General features: G+C 31.4%; 1 long non-coding RNA gene across 1 annotated transcript; it reads left to right on the forward strand.

The window, feature by feature from the left end:
* Positions 1-8957: 8957 nt before the first annotated feature.
* Positions 8958-10748, forward strand: LOC141448435 (uncharacterized). The gene is made up of 2 exons (XR_012455000.1): positions 8958-9084; positions 10015-10748. It is a non-coding gene; the product is annotated as an uncharacterized lncRNA (long non-coding RNA).
* Positions 10749-24663: the final 13915 nt, after the last annotated feature.

A 24663-nucleotide genomic window follows, 5' to 3' on the forward strand; every position in this document is an offset into this window, starting at 1 on the left:
CCACATATTAATAAAATAACTAGTGGCAGGCACTAGTTGTGTAAGTAAAGTTTTTTTTTTGGGAAAAACTTTACAATATATATAATACCAGCAGGTACCCTAAGATAGTAGCATTAGAGACAATTAAAAGACAAATTTATTGGTATAAGGATCTTTGTAATGTAAATTCTGAAAATGGCTCAATAATAAAAATCAATTTTGATAATGTAGATGATTGTAAAAAGGAGTTAAATTTATTAAGAGAACAAATTCACAGAAATCATATAGAAGCATGCATAATTAGAGCACAAAATTCTCAGTTTAGTATAATTTATAAATATCTAAATTTCAGTTTCGGTGATGAATCATTCTATTTCTGCGATAAATATACAACTGACAATATTAGTTGGATAATTAAAATAAGAGGAGAACTATTGAATCTAAATTATAAAAGATACAATGAATCACAAGTCTGTTCGTTATGCAGTAGGGAAGAAATAGAAAATATCATTCACTTCATTTGTATTTGCCCTGCTTATAGAGATCTCCGATTGAAGTTTTTAAATAAGATTATATTGTCCCAACAAGAATTAATACAGTATCTAAATGGTGATTTGATTTCTTTATTGAATTACACCAAGCGTGCTTGGATCTTACGATATGAAAAGATACATAATTAATCGATTAGTGTAAAATAAAGAATTTATTTTATTTAATATAAAAAGTATTTCTTTTAGTTTATTATTGATTTACTAAAATACATATTATTTACTCGTATACAATGTTTTCCATACTTATTTAGTTAAGAATATTTATTTATATATATGATTTATTATTGATATATTATGTATATTTATATATTATTTATTTATTATTTGTCCTTTATTGGGAATTGTATATTATTAAAGAACATTTATTTTGTATTTGCTAGCTAGCACCCCCGCTGATGGTTTTGTACCAAGCGTATGTCCTTTATTTGATAATTATTGAATAAGTTGATCTGTTAATTTTGAAATTTATGTACATATTTAAATAAAAGACTTTATCTATCTATCTATCTATCTATCTATAATACCAGCAAATTTGTTATTAAGAAGAATTCATGATGGAAAAAACACGTTAATCAACTTTTGTTTATTTACTTCATTTTGTGATCTCAGTTTATTTGTTTACAGAATAGGTATTTTATTTTGTGATTAAAGTTCTATTGTAAATATATGTTTAGGTCAAACCCCTTGCTACAAATTGTATTTATAAGCAAGTAATAAATAAATAATATAACGGATTACTGTTTGAAATGAATACAGAGTTGACATCTATTGAAATATTATTATTTTTAATATTCTCTGAGATGTTAGAAATTTCTTTTTCAATTATATCCACATTGGTCATGTGAAGAATGTTTTCAGCTCCAATTGGTATTAGTTTTAATTTAAATTGGAAAACAATTTATATTGTATTTTATTTGTAGGCGCAGAATCCAATTCAACCAAGTTTTGCAAACACATTCTAGGCAGTCTATCATCTTCCATCTTTTTCACTTACATACCAATTACACATTCTCTTAATAACCAAATTTTCAAGGTGATCAACATCTGTTTCTAAACGAACCAAATAGTTGGCAGTATTACGGGGCCAATTGAAAACTGTTTTAAAAAATTGCGTACTTATTATATCAATTCTATTACAGTACTTTAACAAAAACTTACAGTTTAAAAAGTTAAGTATAAGGGTTGATTAAACGCCATAAGGTACACAAATCAGCAAGTACCCAACATTTCATTAATACTTCATTGATATTATTTTAAGTAATTTTACTACATTAATTTTCATTAATATTTTTTTGAATTTATTAGATGTTTCACAGACCCTTATGCTGGCCATTTTAATCTATAAAATATTTGTTCAAGTAGAACACCATTTAACTTAGATTGACTGTAATATCTAATCAAAAAACTATTAATTACAGGTTAAAAAGAAAAACTTTATTAAAAAAAATTAAAAAAAAATATGAGGCTAGAAAATTCAAAACCTTTTTTAAAAAAATGCTTACACCAACATTCATCAATGATTTCATTTATTTATTTTTATTTTTAAATAAAAATCGTCTGTTTAAGTTCATTCTTCGATTAAAGTAACTGTTACTTTATGTAGTAGTCAAAAGTTTATAATAATAGGTAATAATTAATCTGGCTTTATAGAAAATAATATAGTTTTCTTAAATTACATTCTCAATCTAGGTATTCTTCCCACAGTATTATATATTTGGAATATAAGATAAATAAGATATGCATATTTGCTAACATAATTATTCCAGTATTTTACTATAAGTAAAATTAGAGGGACTACTTTAAATTACAATTGAGAAATGAATAATTATTGTTGAATAATTTACTTGAAATTACCTACGCGTTATTTGTGCTCACAAATACTTCAGAAAGACGAATTCTAGACTGAAATATTGTTTTAAATCCGGGATTCAAATTTAAATAGTAGCCGACTCTCCCTTAGTCTTTTTCTACTTTAACGTGCATGTACATACTCGTACATACATGTGACTACTCAGAATAAAGAGCATAAAAAAGATAAATCAGAAGAATAATTTGGAATAAAGCTAAAATAAAGTACCTATTTAATTATGAAGATATAATATACATTTTATCATAATTATAACCAAAAAATAAAATATTATGAATGAACAAAGGGAAGGGATTAGCTATGCGGTTAGCGTATTGAATTCCCACGTTCCGGGTTCGAATCCAGCTGCAGACCCTTAGATTTTCTCTTTCTAAGAGCTTCTTATAGCTCACTGTCCGGGTGATGGACAGTGTTGTCTGTAACGAGAGAAAACTGTCCGGAGGCCGGCAGTGCACTGAAAAAAGCTCCGGGCGCCAATAACCTTAGATGTTGACGCCACTTAAATCATAAAAGAAAAGAAAAAGAAAATGAATGAACTGGCCAGCATAAGGGTCTGTGAAACATCTAATAAATTCAAAAAAATATTAATGAAAATTAATGTAGTAAAATTACTTAAAATAATATCAATGAAGTATTAATGAAATGTTGGGTACTTGCTGATTTGTGTACCTTATGGCGTTTAATCAACCCTTATACTTAACTTTTTAAACTGTAAGTTTTTGTTAAAGAGATTTTTGTACCTTTTGGATAGATTTTCCTTTTGTATGTTTTGCAAAGTTACATATCTGCTTTACGGATTTTTTTAAAATTGGGAATAATAAATTTTAATTTTATCATTATAACCTGAAAAGGTGTTAAGTCGGAGTTACTACCACTGGAGAGATCTTTTTAAAGAATGATTATAGTTGCGGTCCCCCAAACCATCCTCAATAACAATTTTTTTGATAATTTTAACGATTGCAGTACTTTCTCTTAGTAGGTGTAAGAGCATGATGGCACTTCACAGCCACGTAGAGGAGCTTTAACCACTTATTCGAGCTGAATTTTATCACAATCGGACTAAGCGTTATAGAAATATTGGTAATAATAGTTTTAGAAAGGGCCTTACTTGGGTTGGGCAAACTCCTCTCCATATGAGACACAGCGTCGAGACTTTAAAAGTGCAAATCTGTACAAAATTTCGATTCGAATGACACTTCATTCATGAAAATCGGTTCACGATTCGATAATTTGAAACGATTGCTATCCTTCCCCTTAACAAGTTTAAGAGCAGATCGTCGCTTTAATGTTACGTAGGGGAGCCCTAACCCTGTCATCCTTCCAAATTTTATCAAAATCGGGCTAAGATTTACAGAGTAATTAATGATAATAATTTTGGAGGGGGCCTTACATAAAGGGGGCTAACTCCTCTCCCTTTCCATGTACAGCGTCGATACCCTCAAAAGGCACATCTACATAACATTTCGACTCGAATGATACCTCATTCATGAAAATCGGTTCACGCGTTTGGGCGCTACGTTGTTTACAAAAAAGGTAACAACAACAAGAAGAACAAGAAGAAGAACAATTTTTGAAATTGCCGTTTTTGCACATTTTTGGCAACTTTTTTCTCAAAATCTATCAGATCTAGGTTGTTGCAAAAAAATTACAGTTATAAAGGAGGATTTGCCCTACATTATAAAGAAAATTTGGGCATTTTATCTTTTATAGATTAAGAGAAAAAAATTGTCAAGGTTGGGTGTTTTTCAACGTTACGCTTTTTCGTGCAGTTTTTGATGATCAACCCTTATACAACTGTCCTACCGGACAGTTTTAATAATGGTGCCCGAATCTCAGATGAATAGAGTAAGTTCGAGCTAATTAGTGATCTAAAGAGTTCAAATTTTGTTTCCCAAGCGTCCGATTTGGATTTAATTTATATATCTCTAGCTTTGGCTGAAGTGATCTTTGACTTTTTAATAAACTTTTCTACTGCCACCGAAAAAACACCTGAAGATGAAAGTAACACCTAGATAATTGAATCTATTGCAAATTTCAATTTTTTCATTATTATAATAAAAAGCTAGTGATTCCTTAATTCTACTGCCTCTTCTAAATGGTACAATTTTAGTTTTAGAAATATTAACCGTAAGGGCATTATTAGAACAATATTTTGATAAAAACTTTAATTTACTATTAATCCCAGACCAACTATAATCAATAAGAGCCAAATCGTCAGCGTATAGTAAAGCCGAAATATCTTTATCATTTTTAACTTGTATGCCTTGGCAGCCGCTATTCTGTAAAAAGAGAATTAGGTCACTAATATATAAAGAGAAAAGCAAGGGTGACAAGGAGTCTCCCTGAAGTACACCCTGTGTGACGTCTACCCTGTATTTTCCTGAGTGGTCTTTTAAAACTATTGTTGCCTTATTATATAAATCTATTAATATGTTCAATACCCGACTACTCAAACCAATTTCATGCAATTTGGGCCATAGCTTATCATAAACCAAACTATCAAAAGCCCGCTGAAAATCGATAAATGCCACATAAACTGTCCTCTTTTTCATTCGCATTCGTCTTCAATAGCTGAAGACAAAAAAAAGATATTATCTATAAAGCCCCTACCAGGACGGAAACCATTTTGTTCTTCCGGTATAACTTTACTATTGTTTGCCCAAACCATGATTCGTGTAGATAATATTGAGGTGAATATCTTTAAAACGGTGTTAATTAGGGCAATACTCTGGTAGTTACCTGGGTCCCTCGGATCACCTTTTTTAAAAAGATGGAAGACAAAAATTTCAGCCTATTTATCCGGGACCTTTTCACAACTTAATACAGAATTATAAAGATTAAGCAGATAATGCTCCCAATCGGCTGGCATTATTTTAAAAAATTCATAACTTAAACCGCCAGTGCCAGGAGCTTTTCCTGATTTACAACAATTTAGAGCTGCCTGTAATTCCTCTAAAGAAATATCGCCATCTAGTGCTGAGACCCGTACATCAAATGGAAGACTGTAAATACTTCGAGTGCCATAAAATTTAGAATAATATCACAAAGTCATTTGTAGAAATAAAATCATTCAGTGGGTTTTTGCGCCTAAATTTATTAATCGCCAACCAAAAATCTTTTGTATTTTGCACATTACTAAGAGTATCCAAACATTCTGTATAATATATTTTTTTACTGAATTTAACTATAGATTTATAATTTTTCTTAACCTTTAAAAAATTAGAATATTCAGCATCAGCAAAATTCTGTTTTACTAAATTTCTATATGTAAATCTAACTTCCCTTTTTGCATTTTGGCATTTCTTATCAAACCAAACCTTATTTTTTACTTTAAGATTCCCTATAGGTATTCTCTTTTTTACTATCAAACCAGAAGCATAAGCGCAACCTTCGAAACAGCTCAATAAATTTTCATAAAGATAATTAACATCAGTAGAATTAAAATAAATATTATTAGTTAACAATAGTGAACATAAATAGTTCTGAACTTTGATTAAATTAAAATCAGAAATTTCTTTATCAATAAAAAGATTAGTTTTAGTGCTATTTACATTAAGAGTATCACTATGGCAATTTGACAAATACAATGCCACGGAAAGGTGACTAGTTAATTCCGGGAGTGGCACAACTTCGAAATCAGCGACCAAATCTAACTGCAGGAGAGATCCACACTGTATCTACAATACTAGTGCCTCTTGGAGTAAAATCTGTCTACTTAGCCGGCGTATCACTAATAGATCTACCATTTAATATAAAATAACCACTATCCTCCATAAAGGTAACAAGTTTCCGCCCTCTAACATTACAGACTTCATCCAGTGAATCTCTCTGCCCTGACAAACAGCTGCCCTCGAATATATCTTCCGATAATTGATTTAAATTCCCCACTCTGGCATTCCAATCACCTCCCACTATGACATAATCCGAATTTCCCCCGCTTTTTAAACCAAAATTTACATTTTCTAAAACTCGCAGACATTTATCGGTATCAGCACTAGGGGCCAATAAATATTGCCAACTATAAATGAGGCAGAGAGAGTTTTTACTCGAACAAACATTCACAAATTACTATTACGATATCTCCTTAACAAAAACTTACAGTTTAAAATGTTAAGTATAAGGGTTGATTAAACGCCAAAAGGTACACAAATCAGCGAGTACCCAACATTTCATTAATACTTCATTAATATTTAAGTAATTCTACTGCATTAATTTTCATTAATAAGTTATTTTTTAGAATTTATTAGACATCACAGACCCTCATGCTGGCCATTTTCGTCTACAAAATGTATGTTCAAGTAGCACTGTAGATTGACTGTAATATCTAGTTATTTATAATAATCAAACTATTAATTAAAGGTTAAAAAGAAAAACGTTATAAAAAATAAAATAAAAATATGAGGCTAAAAAATTCAAAACCTTGTTTAAAAAATGCTTACACCAACTTACATCAATGATTTTGTTTATTTTATTTATTTATTTTTATTTTTAAATAAAAATCGTCGGTTTAAGTTCATTCTTCGATTAAAGTAATTGTTATTTTATGTAGTAGTCAAACGTTTATAATAATAGGTAATAATTATCTGGCTTTATCGCAAATAATATAGTTTTCTTCAATTACATTCTCCATCTAGGTGTTCTTCCCACAATGTTGTATATATGTAATATAAAGTAAATAAGATATGCATATATTTAGGACAGCTAATTATTCCAGTATTTTACTATAAGTAAAATTAGGGGGACTAAATTAAATTAAAACTGTCCGGTAGGACAGTTGTATAAGGGTTGATCATCAAAAACTGCACGAAAAAGCGTAACGTTGAAAAACACCCAACTTTGACAATTTTTTTCTCTTTTTCTATAAAAGATAAAATTCCTAAATTTTCTTTATAATATAGAGCAAATCCTCCTTTATAACCGTTATTTTTTTGCAACAACCTAGATTTGATAGATTTTGAGAAAATTTAGCATTTAGGGGTAGTTGAAGCTTTCCTACGTGACATTAAAGTGCCATCACGCTCTAACATCTACTAAAGGGAAGTATTGCAAACGTTACAAATCATCAACGCGTGAATTGATTTTCATGAATAGAGCGCCATTAGAATGAGAATTAATGTAGAAATGACTTTTGAGGGTCTCGACACATTATATACTTTCTGAGGGAAGTTTTCTTACGTAAATAATACTGCCTCAAACTAATATATTATTATTAATCATTTTAATAACACTGTGAATTTTCACCCGTTTTTGATTAAATTTCGCAAGAAGAAGAATTTAGAGTGCGTGTCACTTAAGTGCCTTCTGATCTCACACCTACAAAGGGGATGTATTGCAATCATGCCGTTATTGCAGTTTAAATTTTAGGATGAAGAACTTTAATTGTAGATAACTTTTCTTTCCCCTCTTTGGAAGAGGTTATTGCGATCAGAGCTGTACTTCTCTTAAATCCCTCAGAGGAAGCAATGTAATCACAATTTATCTCACCGCTCTTACTAGAAGGTAATGTAATTACAATTTTCTTTCTATTGTACCTCTTCATGGGATGTGAAATCATTCATCATTTCATCCCATAACATTTCTCTCAATATCCACTTTCTTACCACCAATTTGTTACCATTCCCACATAACCTATAACATTTTTTTATTTTCATTCTACACTTTCCGGCTAGTTGTTCACTAATCCCCCATAACTTTTCCCAGTCTGCATTTTCTTCATAACAACTTGGCAACATTCCTCCCTAACTTTTCTTTAGTCTTTATCTTCTACTCACTAATTTGATACTAATTTGATTTGAGATACCTTCCACTAACTTGGTATAATAATAATATAAAGTATTAAAGTACAGTGCATAAAACTATTGCTTATCCCAAATGTTGACAAAACCTGTAAACCAGACTAAAAACTTTACAGAATAGACTTTTAATGGTTTAGAATATTTTGGAAAATGATAAGAAGATAGTCAAGGAGGGGAGTTTGCCTCACCTAAGTTAAGCCACTCTAAAATTATCATTATTAACTCGGTAAACCTTGGCCCGAATTTGATAAAATTTGCGAGTGCCATCTTGCTGTTACTCTACTAAGGGAAAGTATTGCAATCGTTCCAAATTATCGATGGGTGATCTGATTTTCATGAATGGACAACAAAAGAATGTTTAAAATTAAAAAATATACATACAACGACTTTATTATTACAGGTTTGTTCAAAAATCTTTATTAATTATTATAAATATTAAAACCTGTGTTTGAAAAAGCACGCAGACACACCGTATTATTTATTTTGCATTGTAACCTTCTGCGTATCTAAACATTGTTACCTGCTATCTACATCAACTAGCGCGCCCCACTGTGAAAACTTCTAAAATTTTAAAAAGAAAAACGATATGTCTATACTGATAATATATTTACAACTAATTCCTAACTTAATAAAATATATTTTACTATACTTTATTATTTTGTCTGAGGTTGTGAACAAAAAAATAGGGTTTTACTTAATAAAGGTTATAATAGTGTGATTCCCCTCTCCTTTATGGTTTGTACACACTGTAAAATAGAAGTTAAGATAAAACCTAACCTAAATCAAACGTCTTTTAACAATTGTTGAAATAAGTGCTAGCAATTTTTGCGATATTTTTATTTATTAAGCAACTTTGTTGAAGACTTCATATTCATACATTCTTCTTAATTTTGTAAGTAGATATTTTGTTATTTCTTAGTTTCATATAATTTACTTCAAAAAGTAGCTGAATATTCAGAGTTCGTTAGTGCTTGTTTTAGTAAGATTGAGTGCACCTTAATTGCTGATGTCTCGTCAAAAACTAAGCCTAGTTCTGATTAATTGTTAAATTTCAGTTTCTTATTTCGACAAGTTATTATTATATTGCTTAGATTGTTTTAGTTGCTTGATCAAAAGAATAAAGTAATTACCTGCCTGATGTAGTTTTTAGATGTGGATCCCCTAATTTATTTATTTATTTCTATCTGTTTTTCGGAGTGTGTCACCTTTGTTTGATCTACTTGCAACATTTTTTTTGCCTGCTTCTGGTGGGGAAAATATTCCAATCGCCCAAATTAGTTCAAGTCGATAATAAACTTGTTACCGAAAGTGTCAACCACTTTACTAAGTAGTTTTTCACTTTCACGATTACTAGAGCTTAGTTTTATACTTCAATAAATAGGTTTTATTTGAAACATTTTGTCAAAGTGCTTTATTATATTGTGTGAAATACGATTACGTGAGTCCTAAACTTCCAAGATTGAAGATACTTCCACAGTCTTTTTTTAACTCTCGGTCATTGAAAATTCATTCTCGTTTGAGTTTAGGTTTTTTAAGTTTTAATTTACATAATTTTAATTTTCCTTTTGGTTTTTTTTTTATTTGTGTAAGTTGCAAATCTGATATATTCCATAAATCATATTCAGCTTGGATAACTAAAAATTTTTTTTTTCCATTACTGTTTGTAGTTATGGTCAACTATTGTTCTGGCGGTCCATTTTTTTTTTTTTTTCTATACTAAAATATTCCCAATCGGATACATTACTTTTTGAAGTTCTATTGCAACAAACCAAAATCACTTCTTTTTACAAAGTTAAAAAATAATTTTTGTTTTTGTTTTCAGAATCTAAGAAAAAATATACGTTAAGTATTTATCTTCTATATTAATTATTAACTTATGTTTATATTTTTACAAAAATGCCTTCTAAATATCGAAAAAGAAAGCAAATAATTAAAAATTTAGTAACGGGCATTAGACAGACAATTGACAGCACTGCTGAGCTCGAGAACTACACTACTGTGACTCCCGCCGCCACTAAGCAACAACGGTACTACGTTAAAAATCGCGAGGGAATAGTAAGAAAACAGCAACAATATAATTTTAGACAAAAAGAAAAAATCCAAGAGAAACAGAAAGAGTACAATATAGAACATAAAGAAAAAATCCAAGAGAAACAGAAAGAGTACAATTTAGAACATAAAGAACACATTAAAGAGAAACAGAAAGAGTACAATTTAGAACATAAAGAAAAAATCCAAGAGAAACAGAAAGAGTACAATTTAGAACATAAAGAACACATTAAAGAGAAACAGAAAGAGTACAATTTAGAACATAAAGAAAAAATCCAAGAGAAACAGAAAGAGTACGATTTATTTCATAAAGTGGAAAAAAAGAGAAAACAGAAAGGGTACGATTTATCTCATAGAGAGAAAATAAACAAAAAACAGAGAGAGTACGATTTATTTCATAGAGAGGAAATAAACAAAAAACAGAGAGAGTACGATTTATCTCATAGAGAGGAAATAAACAAAAAACAGAGAGAGTACGATTTATCTCATAGAGAGGAAATAAACAAATACAGAGAGAGTTCGATTTATCTCATAAAGAGTAAATAAACAAAAAACAGAGAGTACGATTTATCTCATAAAGAGGAAATAAACAAAAAACAGAGAGAGTACGATTTATCTCATAAAGAGAAAGTAAAGAAAAAACAGAGAGAGTATAATTTATCTCATAAAGAGGAGATACAGAAAAAACAAAGAGAGTACGATTTATCTCATAAAGAGGGGATACAGAAGAAACAGAGAGAATATGACACAGCTCATTCAGAACAAAAAAGAAAGAAGCAAAGAGTATACAATGTTGTCCATAAAGTTGGCATAGCAAGGAAGCAGAAACAAAAAGACAGAATGAACAGTGAAAAGAAGACTGAAACACAAAGAAAGTACAATGAAAAGAAAAGAAACAAAGTCAGCAGTAGACAAAAACGTTATGATGGAAGAAATCGAGCTGTTATTAACTTAAAAAGAAATATTCGGTACTTTTTGACTCGTAAAAGCGTAAATAAGCCCTCGGTGTCATTCGCAAATTTATTGAAAAAACGGGTACAGACTCGGAAAAAGATAAATAGGTTTCAAGGTGAATGCGCGTTAATAAACAGATTGTGTGCAAATTTAAAGCTAAATAGTAAAGTTAATAAACATTATATTGTCAAAAATAAAACTAAACGCACAGTGTTTTATTACCTGATAAAACATTCTAATCATTTAGTCGGAATTGCTCGATCATACTTAAGATTTCTAAACAATAAATTAAAAGCCGTTGTTGATGAGGCCGTTAATAAGTTCGAAATCAATAAAATTAAAACCCTAACTCCTAAAAATATCGTGAAAGTTTTTGGAGGTAAACAGAAACACACGGCACATTCTGAACTTTATTTCTTCGAAAGCTCTTATAGCGCGATTCCTCCCGGTCATACATTACTTGCTAATAGCCAGAACGTTTTCGTGAACTGACACAATTTAAAAAAGTACTTTACTAAAGGTAATAATATTGTAGAATGGCCTTGCGGTATCACGTGTAAATTTTCAAAACAAAGTATGAGCACTATTTTAAATAAATTAATAGAATTTGTTCACGGTGCTATAAATACTGTGTCAATCAAAAAGCTTGCGAACAAATGTCGGTACAGACATCACGAAAAAAAAGGACACACCATACACTGCGCTTCACACTACAGTATATTCAAATGCAGTACGCTTCTGCAAATTCTTTCGGAATTATCGGCACATTACACCGCGTTTTGGAACATTAAAAGACAGATTTACATCATACGTAATCTATTTTTCAAAATTAATCGTGTAAGTACAAGAATCAATAAAGCAAATAATTTCGAATCTATTTTACGGTCCGTTAATGATTTAAAAAAGTTTCTCGGAACACTTAAAATCGACACCAATAAATTTAAGAAGTATGTACCATCTACTAGTTGCGACACCAATGAAATAAATATTCTGCATAAATATAAAAAAAACTTATCTTCCTTAAAACGTACAGTCTCTTCTTTTCCGGAGACTTTTTGCGTGTGTTGCAATATGTTAATTTATGACGAGGATTTAAAAGATTTCGTAAATTTTAAGAAAAACAATAACAAATCATGGCAATCTATAATTCTTCATATTAATAAAAACTATGACAATATTCGCCGACGTGGTCTTAAAATTTGTACATACTGTGCATGAAAATTGAATCAAAATTGTATTCCCGGACGCGCCGCTTATAACTGTTTAGAAGTAGATCCCGTGCCTGAAGAAGTTGGTAAGCTGAATATTTTCAAAACAATGCTGACCCAATTAGTTAAATCGTTTCAATGTGTAGATCGACTCCAGCCGAAAAAAGGGAAAATTGCGGTCAGTGAAAAACTTAAAGGGTTAAAGTGTCGCGTCACTTATTTACCCCTCCCTTTGCAGAAAAACGTGGACTTGCTACCGAACGAACTGCCCCAAAATCATGAAGTGGTTGTACTGGTTAATGGCGTACCTACACAAAACCGAGTCATATAGCGAGATTTAGTGAGCGCGAATAAAATTTACAAAGCGATTGCCGCGTTAAAAGAAATTAACCCGTTATACGCGAACGTTAATCTAAATGTAAAATTGTTACCGAATATCAACGAAAATATAGGTAATAAATATACTTTTAAGGATGTATCCGGGGCATCCATAAAAAAAGTAGATAGCACAACTTTTTATAAAACCGGATTTTATACTTTTCACTCCCTTCATCCGATAAATATGAACGCAGTTGAATCGAGCGAAATCGAGTCGTATCAAATGCAGCAAATGAAGGGAGAGTACGTGTCGGTTTTTGATAAAAATTTAGATTATTTAACATTTCCGCATCTATTTCCTAAAGGCAGGTTCGGAAAATTTGACATAAATAGAAATATTCCTCTGTCGGACGCTGAGTATCGTAAAACGCGAATATTGAATAAAGACGGGCGATTTCGGCGGGATCTTTGTTATTTATTTCATTTGTTAAATGACAGTGAATTTAAATATCTTGGCGGGGCTATTGCCCACTTGTTAAATGTACACGCGTACAAACCGTACACGGTAAATGATATTTTAACTAAAGTTACCGTAAACGATGAACAGTTGGAACAGCATTTAATCAATTTATTTAGTTCGTTACGGGGTACTAAAGAGTATTGGCAACGTCGACGCCAAGAACTCAATGCCATGACACGCGATTTTGGGGCGCCGACTTTTTTTGTAACTTTGTCATGTGCAGAATATGATCATTCCGAATTATAGCAATACATTGTCAAAATTAATAATGATCTTTCTAACGTGGAGAAAATGTCCGCCGGGGAGTTATGTGCGTTAGATCCGACTAGCGTATGTAGATATTATCACCGTCTCATCCGAAATATGTTCAAGTTCCTAATTAACGATAAAATAAACCCGGTATTAGGTTTCGTGGAGCACTATTTTTGGCGCGTAGAATATCAAGAAAGGGGGGCGCCGCATTACCACATGTTATTGTGGATTCGGGATAGTCCGGAAATTAATAATGATTGTTTTAAAAAGGTTGCCGATTTTATTAACACATATATTTGTGCTCGGTTACCGTATCCTTTAGAGTCACCTGTCTTACACTCGTTTGTCCGGAAATATCAATTGCATAAGTGTAACTCGTATTGCCAACGAAAATATCGCGTTAAACAAAAAATTTATACCAGATGTCGGTTTGGATTTCCGCGTAAAGTTACCGACGAATTGATAATTAATGATATAATTTCCACAATCGCGTCTAGAGTTAAAGGTTTCGGTCCGAAACGTGTTTACGACTTGCCCAGACAGAGAAGTGAGGTTCGCATTAATGACTACAACCCTGTCCTTCTATTAGCTTCCGGCGGGTTTAACGTTGACGTGCAATTTGTTAAAGACGGTGATTTAAGATTAGTCATTTACGTAACTAGTTATATATCTAAAAATGAAAAAACGGAATTAGAAGATTTGTGGGCTGATATATGTAAAGGATCGAATAGAAAAGCGTTGTGGAGTTTAGGCTTAAAAAAATTAACGCATCGGCAGATCGGGTTATACGAAACAGTGGATCGGTTACTCGGGCATCATTTGTACGGTAAATCGGAAGATATGCGATATATCAGCACCACGTTTCGCGAAAATAGAAAACTATGTTTAAAACCTTATAATGAACTAAAAAATATGCCGGCTAATTCCACGGATATATATTTGAAGTCATGGCTGAACGACTATTATCCGAATCGATCCGACAATCTAGAAACTTTAAACATGTACGATTTCTGTCGTTATCACGATCTTTCCCGCGATCAATTAGAAGCCGAAAACCGAATAAAATTAAAAAATAATGTTATTTTAAGAAAGCGCGGCAAACCTTACGTGATTCAACACCCCATTTACAAAACGTTAAATACAGAACAAGACCGCAATAAGTATTATCATTCTCTTTTACTGCTTTTTAAACCGTGGCGAAATGAATCGGATATTTTAAAAGGTTTTCGGACGTACCAAGAAGCGTTTGACCATTATTCCGCGGAATTAAAAGAGGCCATGACTTATCACGATAAATTAATTATGATTGAAGAAGGAATCAAAGAACTTCAGAGCAAAATTGCGGAATTCAAAGAAGAGAATTTCATTAATTTAGAAGAGGATAATATTATCCGAGAAGTGCAGGATGCAGACGTGGCGATGTTGGAAGTATGCGCGGCGATGTATACCAGTATTGATGATCGCGATAGTAAATTTAATTTAAACGAAGATCAGAGCCGGATTTTTAATAAAATATCTAAAACACTTATCGACCAAAGTCAAAAAAAAATGCAATAGTGAAATAAAATTATTCGTCTCTGGTGTAGGCGGTACGGGTAAATCGTATCTCTTAAAAGCGTTAAAAGTTTGGATTAACAATACATTTCCACCCAAGAAAGACACTATTTCAGTGGCTATAACGGCTCCGACCGGCCTGGCTGCATATAATGTAAATGGCGTCACCATTTACCGGCTTTTATCGCTCCCGGTTGAGCACCAACAAACCGCCGAATATAATAAATTAAACGTCGAAAGCTGTCGGGCGATTAGGCACGTTCTTCAAGACATGAAATTGTTGATAATAGATGAAATTAGTTTAGTTTCGAGTCTCGTTTTCGCTTATATTCATCTTCGGTTGACGGAAATTGCCAAAAATAATGAACCTTTCGGTAATTTTAATATTTTACTTTTCGGTGATTTGTTACAATTGCAGCCAGTTAAAGGTAATCAAGTTTTTAAAAAATTAACTCGCATCGAATGCAAATCCAAACTCGGGTCTATCGGTTCTGCTGATCTTTGGTCGATGTTCGAATACGATGAATTAAAAATTAACGTGAGACAGAAAAATGATAAAAGTGGTTTCGTAAACACTTTGCTTAATATTCGGTCGGGTAATATCTGCGCAGAAGACATCGCACTATTAAACTCGCGTGTTTTGCCAAACAATGATTTAAATAATGTAGTTGAAAATTATAAAGAATTACTCGATTCCGGTAAAAATCCGTTATGTCTCTTCGCGACTAAAGCTCAGTGCACATCTTTTAATAAACTGTATTCAGATAAATTCACGAAAGAAATAGTCACATTGCATCGATGAAATCGATTATAATTTTAAACTCACGAATGAAAAAATAAAAGATTTGAACTTTTTAATTAATAAAATTTCGGAAGACGTCTCCCGCACTGCTAATTTATCTAAAACAATAAATTTATTTGTTGGCGCGAAAGTAATGATTAAAAGAAATATCGATATTGCTAGCGGAATTGTAAACGGAACGATAGGTACAGTTGAACGGTTTGTTTATAAAGGAAACGTGGTAGATTCTTTAATAATTCTCGTGAATAACAAGCCCTTTACTTTAGAAAGGGTAAAAGCGCGATTTCTGTTGTTAAAAAATATTTACGTGCACAGGAAACAATTTCCGGTGACTCTTTCGTACGCGGTAACCATCCACAAATCTCAAGGCCTAACCTTGGATTGTTTGTTCACGAGTTTAGGAAAAGAAGTGTTTGCACCGGGCATGCACCATGTAGCTATCTCGCGGGTAACTAATTTAACCGGTTTGTATTTAATTGATTTCGATTCGTCAAAAATAAAAGTAGATACGGACGCGATAAGTGAATACCGTCGTTTAAATAAAATGATCCAATCACCATGTTTGCAAACTGCGAATAATAATATTCGCGTTTCCCCCACCATGAAGATAACAAAAAAAGAATCCCTTCTCCAATCAAATGTTAATCGCGAACTTTTTGCTAAAACGGAAATACGAATATTTGGCTTACCGAATTCTGATGGCGTTTCGTGTTACGCGAATTTTGTTGCACAGTGTTTGATTAATATAGATTCCGTTAAATTTAACCTAACGAATAACCTCGTCAATAATATAAACTTAACTTTCCCGGATCCAAAAACTCGCGATAACTACCAAAAAGTGAGTGTAACTTTCGAATTATTTAATATTTTAAAATCCGGAATAACTCGTGGAACCAAAAAATCTAACACCGAAAGACTCCGCGAATTAATTGCTCACGATTGCGAACTAAACTTCAACGCTAATATTCAGCAAGACGCGCAAGAATTTCTATCGTTCGTAATAAATGCTTTAAAAACAGAAAATTACATTCCGAGCAAGTTATTTGATTGCACAGTTAAATTCGTAAGAAAATGTTTCAATTGCAATCATTATTGTGATGACGTTCCCATTAATCCTGAAGTAATGTACTTCCTAGAATTCGGGGTTGTCCAAAATAACGAGCCGGTTAGTTTTCTAACGTTATTCGACTATAAATTATCGGATATAACTTGTTCAGAATGCGGGGAAAATAAGATTTATATTAAAAGTAAATTAAATTTGGTATCGGATTATCTAATTGTAATATTAAAGCGTTACCAAGGAAATCGTGTTTTAAATGAAATTCACTCTTTCGATGAACATAATGTTAAAATTGACGGCTTTAATTTCACACTGGCGTCCGTGATTTACCATTACGGTTCGGGCCTTAATTCCGGTCACTATGTTTGCGCGATAAAAAGAGAAAATAATTCGTGGACTTCGTTAAATGACGAAATTATAAATTTTAATTTTAAATTTAATCCGGGATTAAAAGACGCATACATTTTATTTTTAAAAACAAAAACATTGTAAAAAGTAAAACGAAACCGATATATTTTTAATTTAAAATATTTCATTTCGGTCGTTAGAGAGCCAGCAGGTAACGGACAGTGGACTGACTGCATGCGATTTTTATTTAATGATAATATTAATTATTTTTGTTTGTGCATGTTTCTATTTTAAATATATATCATTGAAACAGAATTTGTTTTTCGCAATGAATCTTTTTTGTTGTCCCGATATACAATATTTTTTTTTCAATACCGAGAATGAACATATGTTATTTTGGTTTTAAATAAGATATGGGCCAATTTAGGCCTAAGTTTTACGCCTTAACTACCCACCCGCCTTTTCATGGCTTATTATAATTGATTATAGAAATATAAGATTTTTTTCATATACAGTGTTGTCTGTAACAAGAAATCGAAAAACACACTATATATTATTTTTCCATTGAACGAATAAATTTATTTCATTGTAATTTACATTTATATTTGCGATTAAAACGAATTCGATGTCATATTCTACAATATTTATTAGTTATTTTCTTTATTTTATTTAATTCCATGTTTTCAATAATTTAATTCTACTATTCATAAATTTTTGAAATTCCTTTAGATGAATCTTTCACAGCTGAGTAATAAAAACGTTAAATTAACTAACTTCCAACTTCTTTACCTATTTTTTGAAATACTACGCTCGTAGTGTTTTTTTTTAATAATGTAGAAAACTTTAAGATTACCATCTAAAATTAATTAAATTTGATGCAGTTCAAGGATTGTAGACCTAATGCAGAGGAAGCCAATATATTACATAATGTTAAATAAATAATCCTCACTGTGAAAGGTTTGTTGTATATAATTATTTTATTACATCAATTGCAATTTTTTATTATATTATGTGTGACTAAAACTAACTGACGGACTAAATCCGCCGAAGCCGGTCCCAAGCCCCGGTTGTAAAAGGATGAGGGGTCCGTTTCATTATGTTGCAGATATAAAGGCAAACTGTACGCAGAGAGATCATATTCAGAGATGTCTTTGAAGTTTAAATATTGTTCGTCATAGGTCTATGAAACTATAATTAAAACTGTCCAAAAGGTACAAAAATCTCCTTAACAAAAACTTACAGTTTAAAATGTTAAGCATAAGGGTTGATTAAACGACAAAAGGTACACAAATCAGCGAGTACCCAACATTTCATTCCTATTACAGCTCGTAATAATTTGAGCAATTTAGAAAAGTTATGAAAAAATTTATGTTTTATTTAAATTTCTTTCTAATTTTTCCCCATTTTTATAAAAGATTTCTCTTACTATTTATTAGGTTTTCTGATAACATCCCCCTGTGAACAGTGTCTTCATACATCCTTGCAGAAGATATTAAAAAAAGAATCCATTGTACTTATGCAACAATTGATCTCATTTAAGTAAAATTTTACTGCATTAAGTTTTCATTAATATTTTTTTACATTTTATTTCACGTCTCAGACCCTTATGCTGGCCAAATTTTATCAATAAAATATTTTTGCTCAGTGAAGAGTAGCACCCATTTAATTTAAATAGATTGTAGTAGGAGTTAATGAACGCTTAAAGCAAAGGTTTTTTATGAGACGCTATTCTATTGAACAATTGAAAAATTCATCACGTTTTTAAGAAAATTCACCATCACCAACATACATTGACAAAATAATTGTTATTACTTTTACATTAGATTCAAGTACAATTTAGGAACTTCTTTACATTGTTGGTTAAACTTCATCCTTTGATTAAACAGATGGGCACAATACTTTACCAATAAGAGTTAATTAATTATACATATTTATAATTATACAGTTAATTTATACAGCTTCCTTTACATCTTTCCTCATCTGATTATACACATGATTTTTTGTTTTGTTTTTGTTTATTAGTGCAACAGTCTGCATAGGAAGTTGACCTTCAGAGTATTGGTTCTCTAAGCATTTCTGGCCAGAGCTTTTTTTCTCCATTACCTGATTTCCAGCTTTCTGAGGTACTCCAATTCCTCAGTCTACCTCCGCAGGCTTGTGACAACTTCCCTTCGGTATTATAGACTTACACTCTAACACCAACATATACTATAGTTTGGACACGGTGCACAGGCACAGAAGAGTTAAGGACTCCCTGAAGTGAACATAATTTGTTACTACAGTATAAAAGTAAGTAATTAGCTGGAGGTTATAGTATTTATACTGGCACTCCTTATGTACATAAGTAACATATATACCTTCAATTATAATAAAGTTTATTCTATTCTATTCAGTCTAGCTCCTTCTAGGCCTGCCTATTTTCCGTCTACTCACCAGTCAGTCCTTCCACAGCTTTTTAACTCATCAGTAAAATGGAAGATAACGTATATTTTTAGATGAGGCCATTGCTATTTCTTTTACTATTATTTCTTTATCAAAATTTTATACAAGTAATCAAATAAAGGGACTTCATATATTTATAATTTAGAAATCAATTTTTATTAAAAATAGGTAATAAACAATACTTATTCAATACTAAAATTTCTTTTAACTCCGTGATTCAGATTATAACTGTGATAGGCCAACAAAGTTTATCTTTTTTTATCTCAATTTGAGTGTTATGTGAGTATAATTTAATGATTATTCAAAATAAAGAGCATAGTAAAGATAAAAAAAGAATAATTTGGAACAGAGTTAAGGTGCCTATTTATTTACATTTATTAAGCCTTAATAAAATACATTTCTATATTAGCAGAAAATATTTTATTGATGCTGAAGCATTTACAGTTAACTTCTGAAATTTTTTCTTCAATTGGAGAAGAAAAACCTATTTATATTTCAGAATTGTTGTCCCCATATTATGCACAGCTGTTTAGAGAAGTCAAACAGATTCATGCTAAGCATAGATTTAAATATGTATGGTTTAAAAATTGTAGAATTTTTATTCGAGTTACGGATGGTGCATTAATAGAATCTACAAGTTCTTTTAAAGACCTTCAATTATTTTGGGAAAAGTTGGTGATAAGACTCCCCAATTGACTTACTCTGGGGATGATATTGATGATACTGGAACAGATACTTCTGGGACTAGTAAGATGATCTCGAAGAAAAAGAAAGTTAAGAGCTTGAAGAAAAATTTGCAACAAGGCTCCATGAAACGTTTTTTTTTATCCCAAAGCGACAATTAAAGGAATTACCGTTTGATGTTAGTGGTAAGAGTTTATTAAAGGTCTTATTTTGGAATATAAACGGTTTTAAGAGAATTTTTGATTTAGATTCTGAGGTGGTAGATTTAGTTTCTAGTGCCGATATAATTTGTTTGTCTGAAACTTTTGTCTTTACAGAAAAGCTTTCTGTCCCGAATTGGTTAAGTTCTTATAAATTTTATAAGGCCAAAGCAATTAAGAGTAGGTTAAGTGGAAGAGCGAGTGGATGTTTAATAACCTTTGTTAAAGAGGATATTTTTCTTCATAGCCTGGAAATATATTAAAACTGTCCGGTAGGAGAGTTGTATAAGGGTTGACCATCAAAAACTGCACGAAAAAGCGTAACGTTGAAAAACACCCAACTTTGACAATCTTTTTCTCTTTTTCTATAAAAGATAAAATTCCCAAATTTTCTTTAAATCTTACTCCAAACCCTACTTTATAACTGTAATTTTTTTGCAACCACCCAGATCTAATAGGTTTCGAGAAAAAAGTTGCCGAAAATGAGCAAAAACGGCTTTTTCAAAAAATGTTCTTGTTCTTGTTGTAGTTGTTGTTCTTGTTGTTACCTTTTTTGTAAACAACGTAGCGCCTAAACGCGTGAACCGATTTTCATGAATGAAGTGTCATTCGATTCAATATTTTATGTAGATGTGCCTTTTGGGGGTCCCGACGCTGTACATCGAATGGGAGAGGAGTTAGTTCCCTTTATGTAAGGCCCCCTCCAAAATTATTATTACTAATTACTCTGTAAATCTTGGCCCGATTTTGATAAAATTTGGTAGGATGATAGAGTTAGTGCTCCCCTACGTAACATTAAAGCGGCGATCAGCTCTTACACTTGTTAAGGGGAAGTATAGCAATCGTTTCAAATTATCGACACGTGAACCGATTTTTATGAATGAAGTGTCATTCGAATCGAAATTTTATACAGATTTGCACTTAAAAAGTCTCGGCACCGTGCCTCACAAGGAGGGGAGTTTGCCCCACCCAAATAAAGCCCTTTCTAAAACTATTATTACCAATATTTCTATAACGCTTAGTCCGATTTTGATAAAATTCAGCTCGAATAAGTGGTTAAAGCTCCTCTACGTTGCTGATTCTCTTGCTCCTACCAAGAGGAAGTACTGCAATCGTTTAAATTATCAATGAGTGAACCGATTTAAATCAATGAATTGTTCGATTAAAAACTCTTTGCCTCTTTGCCTTTTAGGGAGAAGTACTGCAATCCTAGTTTATTTTTCTTACTCCTCTTAAAAGGAAGTACTGAAATCGCAGTTTAATTTTGCTATTTACGTACAAATACCTTCCTATGTTATTCAAAACGCTTTCTCAAAAAAATTGTTATTGAGGATGGTTTGGGAGCCGCCACTAGAATCATTTTTTAAAAAGATCTCTCCAGTGGTAGTTAACACCTTATCAGGTTATAATGATAGAATAGCTTATTCCAAATTTTAAAAAAATCTGTAAAGCAGATATGTAACTTTGTAAAATAGACAAAAAGGAAAATCTATCCAAAAGGTACAAAAATCTCCTTAACAAAAACTTACAGTTTAAAATGTTAAGTATAAGGGTTGATTAAACGACAAAAGGTACACAAATCAGCAAGTCTCCATAATTTCATTTCCTATTACAGCTCGTAATAATTTGAGCAATTTAGAAAAGTTATGAAAAAATTTATGTTTTATTTAAATTTCTTTCTAATTTTTCCCCATTTTTATAAAAGATTTCTCTTACTATTTATTAGGTTTTCTGATAACATCCCCCTGTGAACAGTGTCTTCATACATCCTTGCAGAAGATATTAAAAAAGAATCCATTGTACTTATGCAACAATTGATCTCATTTAAGTAAAATTTTACTGCATTAAGTTTTCATTAATATTTTTTTACATTTTATTTCACGTCTCAGACCCTTATGCTGGCCAAATTTTATCAATAAAATATTTTTGCTCAGTGAAGAGTAGCACCCATTTAATTTAAATAGATTGTAGTAGGAGTTAATGAACGCTTAAAGCAAAGGTTTTTTATGAGACGCTATTCTATTGAACAATTGAAAAATTCATCACGTTTTTAAGAAAATTCACCATCACCAACATACATTGACAAAATAATTGTTATTACTTTTACATTAGATTCAAGTACAATTTAGGAACTTCTTTACATTGTTGGTTAAACTTCATCCTATGATTAAACAGATGGGCACAATACTTTACCAATAAGAGTTAATTAATTATACATATTTATAATTATACAGTTAATTTATACAGCTTCCTTTACATCTTTCCTCATCTGATTATACACATGATTTTTTGTTTTGTTTTTGTTTATTAGTGCAACAGTCTGCATAGGAAGTTGACCTTTAGAGTATTGGTTCTCTAAGCATTTCTGGCCAGAGCTTTTTTTCTCCATTACCTGATTTCCAGCTTTCTGAGGTACTCCAATTCCTCAGTCTACCTCCGCAGGCTTGTGACAACTTCCCTTCGGTATTATAGACTTACACTCTAACACCAACATATACTATAGTTTGGACACGGTGCACAGGCACAGAAGAGTTAAGGACTCCCTGAAGTGAACATAATTTGTTACTACAGTATAAAAGTAAGTAATTAGCTGGAGGTTATAGTATTTATACTGGCACTCCTTATGTACATAAGTAACATATATACCTTCAATTATTAAATAAAGTTTATTCTATTCTATTCAGTCTAGCTCCTTCTAGGCCTGCCTATTTTCCGTCTACTCACCAGTCAGTCCTTCCACAGCTTTTTAACTCATCAGTAAAATGGAAGATAACGTATATTTTTAGATGAGGCCATTGCTATTTCTTTTACTATTATTTCTTTATCAAAATTTTATACAAGTAATCAAATAAAGGGACTTCATATATTTGTAATTTAGAAATCAATTTTTATTAAAAATAGGTAATAAACAATACTTATTCAATACTAAAATTTCTTTTAACTCCGTGATTCAGATTATAACTGTGATAGGCCAACAAAGTTTATCTTTTTTTATCTCAATTTGAGTGTTATGTGAGTATAATTTAATGATTATTCAAAATAAAGAGCATAGTAAAGATAAAAAAAGAATAATTTGGAACAGAGTTAAGGTGCCTATTTATTTACATTTATTAAGCCTTAATAAAATACATTTCTATATTAGCAGAAAATATTTTATTGATGCTGAAGCATTTACAGTTAACTTCTGAAATTTTTTCTTCAATTGGAGAAGAAAAACCTATTTATATTTCAGAATTGTTGTCCCCATATTATGCACAGCTGTTTAGAGAAGTCAAACAGATTCATGCTAAGCATAGATTTAAATATGTATGGTTTAAAAATTGTAGAATTTTTATTCGAGTTACGGATGGTGCATTAATAGAATCTACAAGTTCTTTTAAAGACCTTCAATTATTTTGGGAAAAGTTGGTGATAAGACTCCCCAATTGACTTACTCTGGGGATGATATTGATGATACTGGAACAGATACTTCTGGGACTAGTAAGATGATCTCGAAGAAAAAGAAAGTTAAGAGCTTGAAGAAAAATTTGCAACAAGGCTCCATGAAACGTTTTTTTTTATCCCAAAGCGACAATTAAAGGAATTACCGTTTGATGTTAGTGGTAAGAGTTTATTAAAGGTCTTATTTTGGAATATAAACGGTTTTAAGAGAATTTTTGATTTAGATTCTGAGGTGGTAGATTTAGTTTCTAGTGCCGATATAATTTGTTTGTCTGAAACTTTTGTCTTTACAGAAAAGCTTTCTGTCCCGAATTGGTTAAGTTCTTATAAATTTTATAAGGCCAAAGCAATTAAGAGTAGGTTAAGTGGAAGAGCGAGTGGATGTTTAATAACCTTTGTTAAAGAGGATATTTTTCTTCATAGCCTGGAAATATATTAAAACTGTCCGGTAGGAGAGTTGTATAAGGGTTGACCATCAAAAACTGCACGAAAAAGCGTAACGTTGAAAAACACCCAACTTTGACAATCTTTTTCTCTTTTTCTATAAAAGATAAAATTCCCAAATTTTCTTTAAATCTTACTCCAAACCCTACTTTATAACTGTAATTTTTTTGCAACCACCCAGATCTAATAGGTTTC

This window comes from Rhodnius prolixus, unplaced genomic scaffold (genome assembly GCF_049639745.1).
Source record: "Rhodnius prolixus isolate KJV_2025 unplaced genomic scaffold, Rpr scaffold_31, whole genome shotgun sequence".
Lineage (NCBI taxonomy): Eukaryota > Metazoa > Arthropoda > Insecta > Hemiptera > Reduviidae > Rhodnius > Rhodnius prolixus.